Source organism: Mixophyes fleayi, chromosome 3, assembly GCF_038048845.1.
Source record: "Mixophyes fleayi isolate aMixFle1 chromosome 3, aMixFle1.hap1, whole genome shotgun sequence".
Lineage (NCBI taxonomy): Eukaryota > Metazoa > Chordata > Amphibia > Anura > Limnodynastidae > Mixophyes > Mixophyes fleayi.
In genome coordinates, this window is record NC_134404.1 from 27,223,694 (window position 1) to 27,237,205 (window position 13,512).

Here is a 13,512-nt window from a genome sequence, read left to right on the forward strand (position 1 = left end):
GTCTGAAAACAGATATATATATATTTGTAGTCTGTAATATGGAGCTCTAAGTGACTGGAACCTCAATGCAGCCACATTTTAACTATTTAAAACATTTTTAATTTTATGTTATTTATAACTATAAGGGGCAAATTCAATTGTTGGCGGAAACGCCGAAAATCTCTCGCTCGTCGCACTATTGCCGTTACTACGGTAATAGTGCGCGTAAAAACAGTTTATACAGTAATTTTCTCGCTGGATATCAGCTCGCAGCTCTCTGAGCTGCGAGCTGAAATCCAGCTACCTATTACCGTATTAACGGTACTAGTTGTTCCGGAGCGCGGGAAACTAACAATTGAATATGCCCCTAAATGTCTTTTTGTGTTCATCCATGTGTGTGTTGATCAGTGTAAATAAAAATTGTTTATTGTTTGTTAGATACTTCATCTTAATATTTATATTGTAGTGGTGGGCTATACCCCCCTGACACCTGATCATGCCCCGTCAGTGATACACCAACACAGTGGGGCACACACTATTTCATGGACCCCTACCATTGCATTCCCCCAGTGGGCCTTTCAAGCCCAAGTTCAACACTCGGTATATACATTGATGGCTTTTGAACCAGATTCTCCAGTTATATTGTCTTTTCTAATTATTTTACAGTCAATGCTCTTGATAACTAAGTTATTGTACTCTGTCATGCTTTTTGTGGAACCCACTACTAATTTTCTACTTTTCAGTTGCAAAACTGGCAAGTTTACAAAGAAAAAAAATGTAACTATTGCATAAGCGATGGGTTAATGATCTCTAGGGCAATATACAGGCTTTGTTTATCGAGCAGGGTCATAAAGAGACTAGCAGTTGGAATGTTAACAGCCAACAAATATCAACATGTGAAGTCAAGGCTTATATATTCTCCCAATGTTTAAAAAAATGATTATCTACAGGAGGACAGAGGAGGAGAGACCAGACCAGCTCCCTGTAAACTCTCTACGCTGTAACGGCTCAAAGTAAGAAACTAAAGCATTAGAAAAACGCAACACATCGACGGTGATTTAGTGGTCCAAACTGCCACATTTACTATAAGGCGATTTGAGGCTGCGATTTGAAATGGCTGGCGATGTGTCGCGGTTTAGAAATAGCAAAACCGCAGACGGTTTGGTTAAAACTGCTATCAAATCCCCCATCCAAAAGACAGGTTTTTAAATGCCTGCCTCTGATTGGCAAACTGCAGGCTGTTTGAGCTATTTTGCCATTCAGAACATAAGAGGAAGCATCAATCATATATAAATTATTGCATTATTTATCTATTAAGGTGCCAATTTAATTTTAGTTTACTTATGAGGAAACATTTTTTTTTAATAAGAGGGAAAAATTATTGAATTATTATATTAATCTGGCACATGTAATGCCAAATTGTGCAATCAAAACAATAATATTCACCATTAGTGATCACTTAATATTATCAATAATATTATATTTGTTGCACAATTTAGTTATTCGAGCCCTTAGTCTTTTCATGAAAGATCTGAAAACTTTTCTATGAAAATATGATGTAATTAGAAAAAAAAAACAGATTTTAGGTAAATTAGTGTAATTGAGTCGAATAATATATTTGTTTGCTAGAGCTCTGTACCTCAAATCGATTTCTGTTTTACAGAGACAGTTTCAAGCGTAACCCTGTCTCTCTCATTACTGATTCTGCCTCTTCTGATTTCTGTCAACTTAACCCAAATTTTGTAATCATGAAGTTCGGTGTAGAAAACTATGTATCTGTGTTATCATTTAGCTTACAAGTGTAATTGCCATATGATTAGTCATTCACCCTGTTCTCCATATCACTTAGTTGAACTACTTACCTCATATCCTTTGCACACAGCATTTCATGTAAACATGAGCATATGCATTCCATTTGTGTATAATAATATACAGTAAAATTGCAAATGATCATTTGTAGCTGCATATCTGTAGAAATCTATAATTTATGATCATTTGTCAATGTCTGCAAACATGCATGCACTCAACTATAAAAGCATAAAAAAGTGTTTTAAGTTTATTTTGTTCATTTAAAATAAAACCTTATAATTCCTTGTTGTCATTTTGAAATGATGAGATGTATTAATGAATTAGGTCATTTAATATACAAATGCAGGGAATGCAACTGGTTTTATATCTTAAAAGAAATGACAGGATTAATGTTATGATATTTCTTGTGTTGTAAATTATCAGGATACTTACAGCCACCAGGGAGTTCTGTGTTCATCCAGAGGTACAAGGCTGCAGGATTAGAGCTTTTATACAGGTAATGGGAACCTGTGCTAACTATGACATGAGAGGATATAAACCAAGTGCACTTAAAATCATTTGTGTGCATCATGTCACGCACTTACCCATGCACGGTTAAGTCACCAACATACCCAACCATTAAGATCCACAAGGAGGGTCCCAAATTTCCCTCTATATTTTCACCCCAGTAGATGCTCGGTCTCTTGTTTATCTGCACAGAATAGAGACAGACCTAGGGCAGGCTTAGTATCTACACAGCCTCCTGTTTTGTTGCACTCTTCACTTTCTTCTGCTTATTGCTCTCATTGTTCCCCCCTGTTAGCTCTCAGCCTGTCATTCATTCATTCACCCCTTCTTTATTCTTCCTCATACCCCTGTTTTCTCAGCCCTTCCAACCCCTCCCCCATTTGTGTCTTCAATTTATTGCACCCTTTTTCTCCCCCCGCCTCCTTCCATTCTCCCATCCCACTTTGCCATATAACCAACAGCACCCACCAGAAACTCCTTACCACTAGAGTTCTCACACCCCGAGTAGAAATGCTGTCGCCCCAACCCGTTTCGTCGATGGCTCCCTTGTCCTGCCAGGTAGCCATCATAATGTAATTAAAAAGAGGCTCAGCAGATGGTGCTGGATAGTGTCAAAACAGAAAAACATACAACAATTTCCACAGTATGGTCCTTGAATATGTTGCAATCTTCTATCTTCACTACTCCATTAATGAGGATAAGGACTCCATATAAAAAAGATAAAAAATAACACACATAGTGAAGTAAATTCTATACTAGAACACGCCACCTTGTGAGATAAGGAATCCTTCACAATAAAGACACCAAATATCTGTGAGAGAGTGATGATAAGTCTCCTCAATCCCCAATGGTAATATGCTTACATCCAAATACATGGGAATTCGCTCCAAACATGTAACCTTTCTTAGTCTTCCCCCAGCCTCCAAACAGGATTCATTCAGAGGTACAAAAAAGTAAAAACAAAACCGTATCTAGGCGGGTTATTCTTAATAAAACAAGATACATTTATTAAAACACAAACACATCTCCTTTAGGAAGCTCTCAATACAGACTATATACCTACCAGATCAATCCATCACAGAGCATATAACAGGAAATGGGATAAACAGATGACTCCACTTTTCCAAAACAATCCTCCACAGGATAGATGATAGCAAACAGTCCAATGAGTGCTCCTTCAGTCAACAATGCGTTTCTATCTTTCAAGTGAGATCTTTATCAAGGTAGAGGATGTAGCCAGACCATACTTCTATTTATAGTGATAAACAACCAATCAAGCACATTCATAGTAAATAAACATAGTAATTGTAAAAATTCATATCCAAATAATACCCAACATCTTCTTGACTATGGATACCTTCATGGAATTGCACAGCTTCTATTCTGTATTGAGATGTGACATAGTGTCTCTGAGTTAGGGTCAGAGGACTGCCCGTACAGCCAGCTCATGTGATATTACCTCTCAAGAGGTGCGGAGTCTAACGGTGAGGGAGGTGTTCGCCAGGGACTCCCGCAAGGGAGTTTGGGGTTAGCTGCTCCCAGACCGCAGGTCGCGTCCCTCTTAGGGGTGATGAGCGAGGCTGTATTGAGAACCAAGATAATAACTGAAGATGCCACGGATGAGAAGTAGCTTAAATACTGAGAGACTAAAAGGCAGTTTCCCAGGCCAACGGTAGAGCCAATGTACTGAGAGTAAGGAACAGCAGGCAAGTATGCAGGTTATACTGGAGACTGGTAACGATGAACTGCGGGTAGATGTGCTGGAGACTCAGGGAACAGGTAGCAATAATCTGCAGAGTGTTACCAAAGGATAGTGGAGTAGACACAGAGGCTGTGATGATCTGCGGATAGATGTGCTGGAGACTCAGAGAACAGGTAGCAATAATCTGCAGAGCGTTACCACAGGATAGTGGAGTAGTCACAGAGGCTGTGATGATCTGCGGATAGATGTGCTGGAGACTCAGAGAACAGGCAGCAAACAGGAGCCAGTGAAAAGGGCATCTGAACAGGAGAATAGACCTGAAGATTTGGCAACTTGGTAGAAAAGCAGGTGCTTAAAATAGACAGAGCAGGCAATTAGCCAATCAAGAGGATGCAGGAAGTATTGAGCAAGCCAGGTGTGTGCATGCTCAGTTCAAACCAGCAAGTGAATGCAGGAAGAGGGAAACAGGTGAGAACAGTGACCATAATGTAGGTTTAGCTGGTGCAATGTGTGACACACAGCTGAGAGAGAGCTAGTTTGATATAGTGACCCAATGGTCCAGGACTGGAAAATAGGGGAAATAAGCAGTCTATGGCTCAGAGTATTTTCCGTGTCTTATGTTAGCAGACTCTACATTATAAATCAATCTATACATCAGTAGACCTAATCCATACCCCCTTCCCCCGGTGGAGCTGTTCAACTTACGATATGCCCTTTTGGCTAGGTCTGATGTTTTTCAAGTTGGGAATCATCTCGACTTGTGTCAGCCAATATCGAGACTCGCAGCTATTCAACACTTTCATAACGGCAGAATTTAGCTAGGATCTTTAATCAGTGATTGCTAGGCGCTTATCCTACCTACGCTGATATCAAGCTTGGTGGCAGGCCTATCTCAACTTTAGCTTACCCTACACTGATTTCCAATTTGAAGATATATAATAACATATATTCTAGACATATACAGTGACAAGGGGACCGCCCTGAAATCCAATTTTGACCCACTGCATTTTAAACAGTTTAATGGCTTTGCTGCAAAGCCATGTTCAGTGTGTTGCTATAGTCTCCCATTACTGGAGATTACCTTTTAGGTTTACCTCATTGTCAATTTACATTACTTCATCCAAGCTCTTTAGCTTTTCCTGCAACTCATGGGATTCTCTTGGGATACATGTATCTTGGAAAACATGGGACTCACTTGCATACAGATCCGACCATATCTTCATTCTACAAAGAGATGTCATATTTTAGCGCACGTGGACATTTCTTCCCTGACTTGAATTTCATTTGATGCAATTTAGACCATTGAGTATATCAGCTTTGACCTCTGGCATCCTTTCGATTATATTTGGGCAGCTACCCCTGCGTCCTCCAAAGAATCTTCCATTAAAACGATGAAGAATGTAGGAAGATGGAAGTACGATAGCTACAGTTAATCGTAGTGCAGCCTAACCATGCTGCACAGTAAGGGTAGCTAGCTATAAAAATGTTGGTCGGAGGTGCACAGAATAGTCCACATTCACAGGTTCATGAACGACTAGTATGTATTTGTCATAGGGTCACTGGACCTCTGCTGGCTGACCTGACCATATCTCTGGTCGCCTATATATGGCTCTTATTTGACAAAGCACAGAGGGCTGTCGTTGCTGCTCATGGATGCTTCTCACCCATTGAATGGTAAATGTGATGCTATGGGGCTAATTTTAGGAGGTCATGGACTTTATCAGTTTGGACCTGCACCATGATTGCATCCAGACTTTAGGTGTGGGGCGCCTATTGCTGCGGCTTTAACTGGGTCTTACATCACAGATTTACAGCACTTGTGAGGGAATTCTGATGCCTCCCAGACATAGGTCAGGCCTATTGGCTTTGGACTCTCAATTTGGTGGGATTAGACCCTGTGGGGTGAACTTTGGTTGGTTTTAGGCCAACTGGTTGCCCCCTCAAATCTACTGGTGTGGCTTGGCTGGTTAGGTAAACAGTAATTGCTCCCTCACAAGTTGTTCAAGTAAAAAAATGGATAAATCTGGTATAGGGCAGTGGGTAACCTTGCCCGCCCAAGATGACCCAGCAATCTGTCTGTTGCTCTATGTTCATGATTGGCGGAGGTACACCCCCAAGGAGGTGACTTGTGGTTGATGCTGACATATCCCCCCTTGCAAAATTTCAGTTTAACGCGCTGCTTAAGCACTCTCTGGACCCAACATTGTACGGTACCCATTCCTTACCGGTAGTAGTCAGTATATCGATGCTGACTACCACGACAATACTTACCACGACATGGTGATGCCAAACGGCTCCTTCCCGACATGGCTCCAGGACGACTGCTGTGACCGGCGACTGCAAGGGATCGCGGCCTATGAAGGATCCGAACAGTCTTGATGACGTTACTGCAGACCGCGGTGCTCTTTTCCTTGCTGTTTAGGTGGAAATGTAAGTATGCAGGCATAGGCAATGTACAGCGCTAAGCAAAGTACATTGTCTATGCCTGCATGCAGTCACTCTGTTGCCAGAATTTATCAAAAGCCAATCGTAAAGGCTTATGTCCTGGGACTAGTGGTGAGGTGGTCTGACCTTCCACTGTTTGGTTTTGCCAATAGTTTTTTGACTGCCTTGCACTCGCCGCCACCCGTTTTATATATACATATTATATCTAAATGAACTGTAACCTTTTGCCAAATTTAACCTGGTGCCCATGTGGTTATTTTATACTATGAATACTGTAATAAAATGAACATTAGAAGGAGGTTGGGTGACTGGGTGACATCAAACTATGCAATTTATGATAAGAGAGGCCATAAACCAAATGCACCTGATTATGTGTGTGTGTGTGTGTGTGTGTGTGTGTGTGTGTCATGTCATGCACTTTCTCATTCAGTGTTAACTTACCTGCATAGTCAGCCAATAAGATCCACAGGAGGATCCCAGCTTTCCTATATATTTTCCACCGAATGGATGCTGGGTCTCTTGCTTTCCTGCATCGAATGCCTTCCTCCCATCCTGCTATTGTCATGAATGACATGCATTAATGCTTGCACTAACCTTTCCTTCCCTCCCACAGAGGAGGCACAGTTTTTGAGAGAGCATCACAGTCAGCAACTAGTAAGCATATGGTGCTTCCGTTGATTGGCCAGGGATCACTGCCCCATTCAAAGCAACCTGACACTTGGGCCATTTGTGTTGAGGACCCCTTGACCTTCTTTGTGTGATCATGTCATTGTCGAGTCCAGAAGGAGTGTAGTCACTCTGTTGCCAGGATTAAGCACCGAACGACTGTAAAAGAAATGGTCTGACCTTCCACTGTTTGATTTTGCAAATAGTTTTGCTGACTGCCTTGCTCTCGTCGCCATCCGTTTTATATATATATTTTATATCTAAATAAACTGTGACCTTTTGTGTATTTTATAATATAAATTCAGTAATAAGATGAACATTACAAGGAGGTTGGGTGCATGAAATGTGGGACATTAACACTATGCAGTTTATGAAAATGTGTAATAATGTAAAGAAATAATTCCCAAAAACATTGAAGTGATGACCTCAGAAGTCACTGATAATAACTAGTGACATCAGAATTCATTGTTACATATATTATCTACAGAAGGTTTCATGTATCACTTGTGTTAAACTGGGACTAAGTTGTAGATTTTTTAAACCTTTTAAAAAAGAAAAGTGGAGGTGTTACCAATAACAACCAGTCAGATTGTAGTTAACATTTTCAGGAAAGTACTGGATGAATGATAGCTAGAATCTGATTGGCTGCTATGGGCAACACCTCCAATTTTCCTTTTTAGAATGTTTGATAAATCTACTTCTAAGGATTCTTTCTAGGGATCTTAAATACATGAACTTGGAATAAGGAGATAAATGAGAGATACGTGGATTTTGGTTTACAAATAAAAGAACAACATTTAAATCACTTTTAGTTTGACTTTTACTGGAATGATTCTTTAATAGTTTCTCATATTGATTTAAGTGGTATGTCTTGTAGATTAACAAGAGGGAAAATGTGGTCAGTACTAGTATGTAGAAAAAATGGATATGGGAGGGCTGCTTGTCAAGCTTATGGTACCACAAAATCTGGAATAGAAGCCCTGGCTTGCACTCTTGTCCCTCTTTCCCTTTCCTGAACCAAGGCTGTTGAATGGATCTCCTCCTAAAATCCAGTATCAGTCTCAATCTTCCCCTGTCCTGCAAGCTTTCTCCTCTTCTGCTGACACTGAATTATTGCTAAGAATCATGTGTGGAAAAATAAAGACGATGGACAGCTGTTGCCTGGGGAACATTTAACGTAGATCATCACTGCAGAAGTGTCAGGCGCCATCCCTGCTGATCCTTGTCAGCCGGGGAATGGACACCCTCCTTCCTTCCGGCCGCAGCGCTCTGTTTCTAGGCAACAGACACGCTGCGGCTTCCGCCTCTGAGACCTGTCGGGCGCATGCCTAGCAACGGGACGCTACCTGCCCCGCTGAATCTCCGCCTCCTGGCGCCTCCAATCCTCATCTAGCCTGCTCTATTTAAACCTAGCTCTGGCGCCATTAGGGTGCCAGAGTAACAGGTTCAATCCTAAGTGCTCCTGGGTCTCCTGCTCCTGATTGTGCTCCCAGTGTTCCTGCTATATTGTTGTGACCTCGGCTTGGCGACTACTCCTTCTTCTGTGTGACCCATCTGTACTGTGACCTCGGCTTGGCGACTACTCTCTCGGATTCTCCCTGGTATTGTTTATTCCTGATTGGCTCGACCCGGACCGTCTGACCCTTCTACACTACACCGGTAACTGACTAGTAGGACCGCGACCTGCGTACCCTGTGCAGCGAAGTCCAAACCTCCTTGCGGGGGTCCCTGGCAATGACCTGGGGTACGTTAGACTCCGCACCTATTAGTTTAGTTGTGCTAATACCGGTTAGTATACTGCTATTGCTATCCTCAAAAGGCTAACGGCCTGACAAGAAGGTATTCCAGGGATGGAGAAGGAAACACTTTGTAAGTTGTGACAATTGTTTGGGAAAGGAGAAGAAGATGGACGGAAACTGAGGTAAGAAGTCCACAGGAGTTGTTGAGCTACAGCAAAGCAAGAACAAAAGAGGAATGTTTAGCTAATATCTTATTGTTTGCTATAGGTTGCAAGAGTAACAGAACTACGGAGAGTTTAAGGGGTACAACCTCTACAGGGCCTCTGTGAGGGTGGCCCAAGAGACTAGAGCAGCATTATTGGGCACTATTCTGCTCCCCAGGTTACATCACATTATAGCTCTTTGCACCATGTCATTAAATAATCTTCAACGTTGTCTGGCTATCTTTTTAGTCCAGTGTGAAGGGCAGAAGTTATTAACTTGGCTAAGTTGCTAATTCTCAAATAAAGGGGATGTATAGGTGATTAGCTATCAAAGAAATTTGTGTGGATTATTTTGTTTGTTTAGTTTATTATTGTGACCCTAGAAATAATTGTTATAGAAGTACTGTGAGCAGAATAGAAGTCCCATAGAAGTTTTCTGGCTATGGTCAAATAAAGCAAGTGTGAAAGTATCTTTTACTGCTGTGCAATTCTTCTGTCATAGCGCAGCCCAATGCTGAAAATAAATGTGGCTCTTCCTGATCACCCAGTCTGTGGTGGCTGGGGTAGCTGACACAAATTATACTAAAAATGGTGAAAGAAAATAAAGACACACAGTTTTCAATAGAGTTTAATTGAACAAAATACTCCCCAGAACCCTCATTTATCACTTTATTAAAATATAAAATAAAAATTGTTTTCTCGATTAAAATGGGTAAATTAAGTAAATAAATAAAAAAAATCCCTAAAACAGAATCACCTTCCCAAGTCCTCTGTTCTGCCTGAACAAATTCCTGCTCCTATGCTTAAATCTAGACACAGTTGCATAAATTGTGGAACACAGTGGCTCCAAAGTTGTATATATGCTGCATTGCCATTTTGCATTTCAGAAATAACATCCTTTATATATTAAGTGATACATTGGGAAAACGAGTGTGAGATCTATTTTTTAACTATAGCAATATGTAGATATCAAGTTGTGAAGATACCGGGGTTATCTGGCCCAATGCTACCCACTTCACGCTTGTTTGTCACCCAGGGGTGCCTTACTATGCCAGGGAAGCCTAACCAGTACCTTCTAGAGCTGTTAAAGTCACTCATGCAAATGCAGTTAGAAAGTATAACAATACATTTATTGTAACAAAAACAATCATTAGAGTATTATATACACACAGTAAATAAATGCCAGACAGGTTCACCACATTATTTCTCCCTTACACCACTAGCTTAAGGAGCTACAGTCACCTGACTTAAAGTCCTGACTTAAAGACCCATGAAGTTTTTCTCTTAGCTGCAGCTGTAGTCTATCAGTAGAGAACGACAACTCAAAACCAGCTGCACTGCACCTTCCATGAATCAATTCCCAGAATTAATATCACCTCCCCCCTGCAGTGGCTCCTGATATCTAAGGTCTATTTTCCACAGTGATTTCCCCTCCCTGGGCAAACCTCTGGGTCTATCCTTCTGAAGCATTGGTGAGTGCTGGACTAGGGGATTGGAGAGAGGAGTGGAGATGAGCTGTACGTCCACAGAAACTCCTGCTAGGTTCTAGACAAAATGTCTGGACTAGTCATGTTGAGAACAATGGATACTAATTGACCTTCCCCCTCATCTGTATCCTGCAATCTGATCCTTACCCATAACCCACCTGGATTCACTTTAAGAACAATAACCAATATACATATTTACAATCAGCTACAATGTCCTCTTATCCACATGTAATTAGACACTGCAGTTGTACTCTGTTGAGCTGGGGAACAAAAGCAAGGGCTATAAAAAGTACATGATATGATACATTTTGTGAGAAATGAGGGACAGGCTGGTTACAGTGTTATCAAGCTCGTTTAGTCACATAAGCTGTGGAGGGAAAGGGGAATAAATATTCTGTAGAATGCCAGAGAGAAACCAATAATTTCCAATTTGGTATCACAAAAAATGCTCTGAGAAGAGGGATTATTATTCTGAGCTATTGAATTTGTGTCAGGCGCCGTCCGCACAGCCGCCTGACTGCCTGACCGCGCGTCTGGTTGCTAGGCAACCAGACGCATCACTTCCGGATCTCCCCTGTCATCTACCCCTCGCTGTATGACGCGCCCCGTTGCTAGGCAACGGGACGCTATGTAGGATTCCCGGCGGCAGGTATGACAGCGCTGCAGCGCTGATGCTGATTGGGTCACCACATTATTTAAACCTCTTCCTGCCCTCTAATCAGTGCCAGAGTATCAGGTCTTCCTGTCTCCAGCGTTTGTGTGTACCAGTTGCTGTATTTGTTCCTAACATTCCTCGTGCTGCTTGTGACCCTTTTGACCTGGACCGTTTGACCACCCCTATTTGGATTCTGCCTTTGTACTGCGCTCCCTGAAAGTTACCGACCCGGCTTGCCTCACCATTCTTCTGGATTTCCCTTTGTACCTCCTCTACCTGAACGTTGCTGAACCGGCCTGTCTGACACCCCCTTGTATCTCGCTGTGGACTCTAGGAAGGACCGCGACCTGCGTGTCCCTGCAGCGGAGTCCATACTTCCTTGCGGGGGTTCCTGGTGAATACCAGGGGCACGTTAGACTCCGCGCCTTCCTCTGAGTTGCACCAACAACAGCAGGTACCCACTACCAGTCATACTCTGGCCATGACAACGGAAGGGTCTGGTGAACCGTCTGCTCGTGACCTACTCCTGCATTTGGCTCAACGAGTGGAGCAACAAGAGGCAGCCCAAGCGCATCTTCTACAATGTGTCCAAGGGATTGCTACCCGCTTCGATACATTTCAGAATGCTGTACCCGCTACACCAGCCATAACCTCTGCGGCATCCACAGCATCCAGTGTGGTTACGGTCTCTACAGCGGCCTCCGGTGTACGCATCCCGACACCCGAAAAGTTTGACGGTGATCCCAAGAAGTGCAGGGGCTTTCTGAACCAATGTGCCATTCAATTTTAGTGCAACCCAGGGGCCTTTTCTTCAGAACGCACCAAAGAAGCCTTTCTCATCTCCCTCCTCAGTGGTCAAGCCCTTGCCTGGGCCTCACCTTTATGGGAACAAGGAGGTCCACTTCTTAATAACTCCAACTCTTTCATTGAAGCTTTCAGGAAAGTCTTCGATGATCCCGGAAGAGTTGCTTCTGCAGCTACCAGCTTGTTAAACCTCCGCCAAGGTGACCTGTCCGTGGGGCAATACGCAGTTCAATTTCGAACCCTGGCTTCCGAGTTAAAATGGAATAACGAAGCACTGGTGGCAACCTTTTGGCAAGGTCTGGTGGACCGGATTAAGGATGAGCTAATTTCCAGAGAACTCCCGGCGGAGTTAGACTCTCTCATCTCCATGTGCATCAAGGTGGATTTGCGCTACCAAGAGCGCACGCAGGAACGCTCTCCTGGCAAACGGTTCATACCACGGCTAGCACCCCAGTTCCAAAATCCCATCCTGCCAGTGGACGAACCAATGCAAGTAGGACGCTCTAAATTATCCCTTGAAGAGAGGGAGAGACGCTTCAAACAACGCCTGTGTCTGTATTGTGGAGATCCGGGACACCTGCTAAGAGTCTGTCCCAAGAAACCGGGAAACTCTTCCTCCTAAACGGTGGCGGGGAGGCCGTTTTAGGAGAATCCACAGTTGCTCCCTATTCTAAAGAAAATTCCCCAGAATTTCAGATGGCTGTCATCCTGAGCACCCCCAAGGGTACCTTTTCCACCACGGCCTTTGTGGACTCCGGCTCCTCCGGGAACTTCATTTCGGCAGATCTAGCTTCGCAGCTCCAAATACCTCTAAACCCATTGCCCCAACCGTTATCTCTGACGGCAGTCGACGGAAGTCGTGTCACTCACGGCTCCATCTCCTCCGTGACTTCTCCTGTTCGGTTGAGGGTAGGAGTACTTCATAGCGAAATGATCCAACTTTTGGTGTTGCCGAGGTCCATTAATCCCCTCATCTTGGGGCTACCGTGGCTGAGAAAACATTCTCCTCAGATGGATTGGGACCACGCTCAAGTTATGTCGTGGGGTTCAGGATGTCGCTTTGAATGTCTGTCTAGAGTCTTGCCTCCAAAATGTCAAGTAATGGCTCATTCCGAGCTAACCCACCTTCCTGAGGCCTATATAGAATTCCAAGATGTATTCAGTAAAGTGGAAGCGGAGATCTTGCCACCTCATCGTCCCTGGGATTGCGCTATTGTTTTATCTCCTGACCAACCCATCCCCAAAGGGAGGACCTACCCTTTATCTCGTCCAGAGACGTCAGCCATGTCTCAATATATTTCAGAAAACCTGAAACGGGGATTTATCCGCAAATCCACTTCCCCAGCGGGTGCAGGGGTTTTTTTTGTTAAGAAGAAGGATGGGTCTCTTCGGCCTTGTATTGATTATCGTCCTCTCAACCGCATCACTGTCAAGAATCGATATCCACTACCTCTCATCTCCGACCTCTTTGACAAACTCAGTGGATCTCAAATCTTTTCCAAACTAGATCTCTGTG

At 43.2% G+C, this 13,512-nt stretch overlaps 1 protein-coding gene across 2 annotated transcripts in view; it reads left to right on the forward strand.

Annotated features, from left to right (window-relative positions):
- Positions 1 to 849: 849 nt before the first annotated feature.
- Positions 850 to 13,512, forward strand: part of LOC142143424 (cytochrome P450 2K1-like) — a 56,514-nt gene continuing 43,851 nt past the window's right edge. The window contains exon 1 of one of the 2 annotated variants that reach the window (XM_075201261.1): positions 850 to 992. The gene's annotated coding sequence lies outside the window, so the exon portion shown is untranslated. Of the gene's footprint in view, positions 993 to 2,211; positions 2,285 to 13,512 lie in introns of those variants that run through there. The other variant, XM_075201262.1, reaches the window with a different exon arrangement.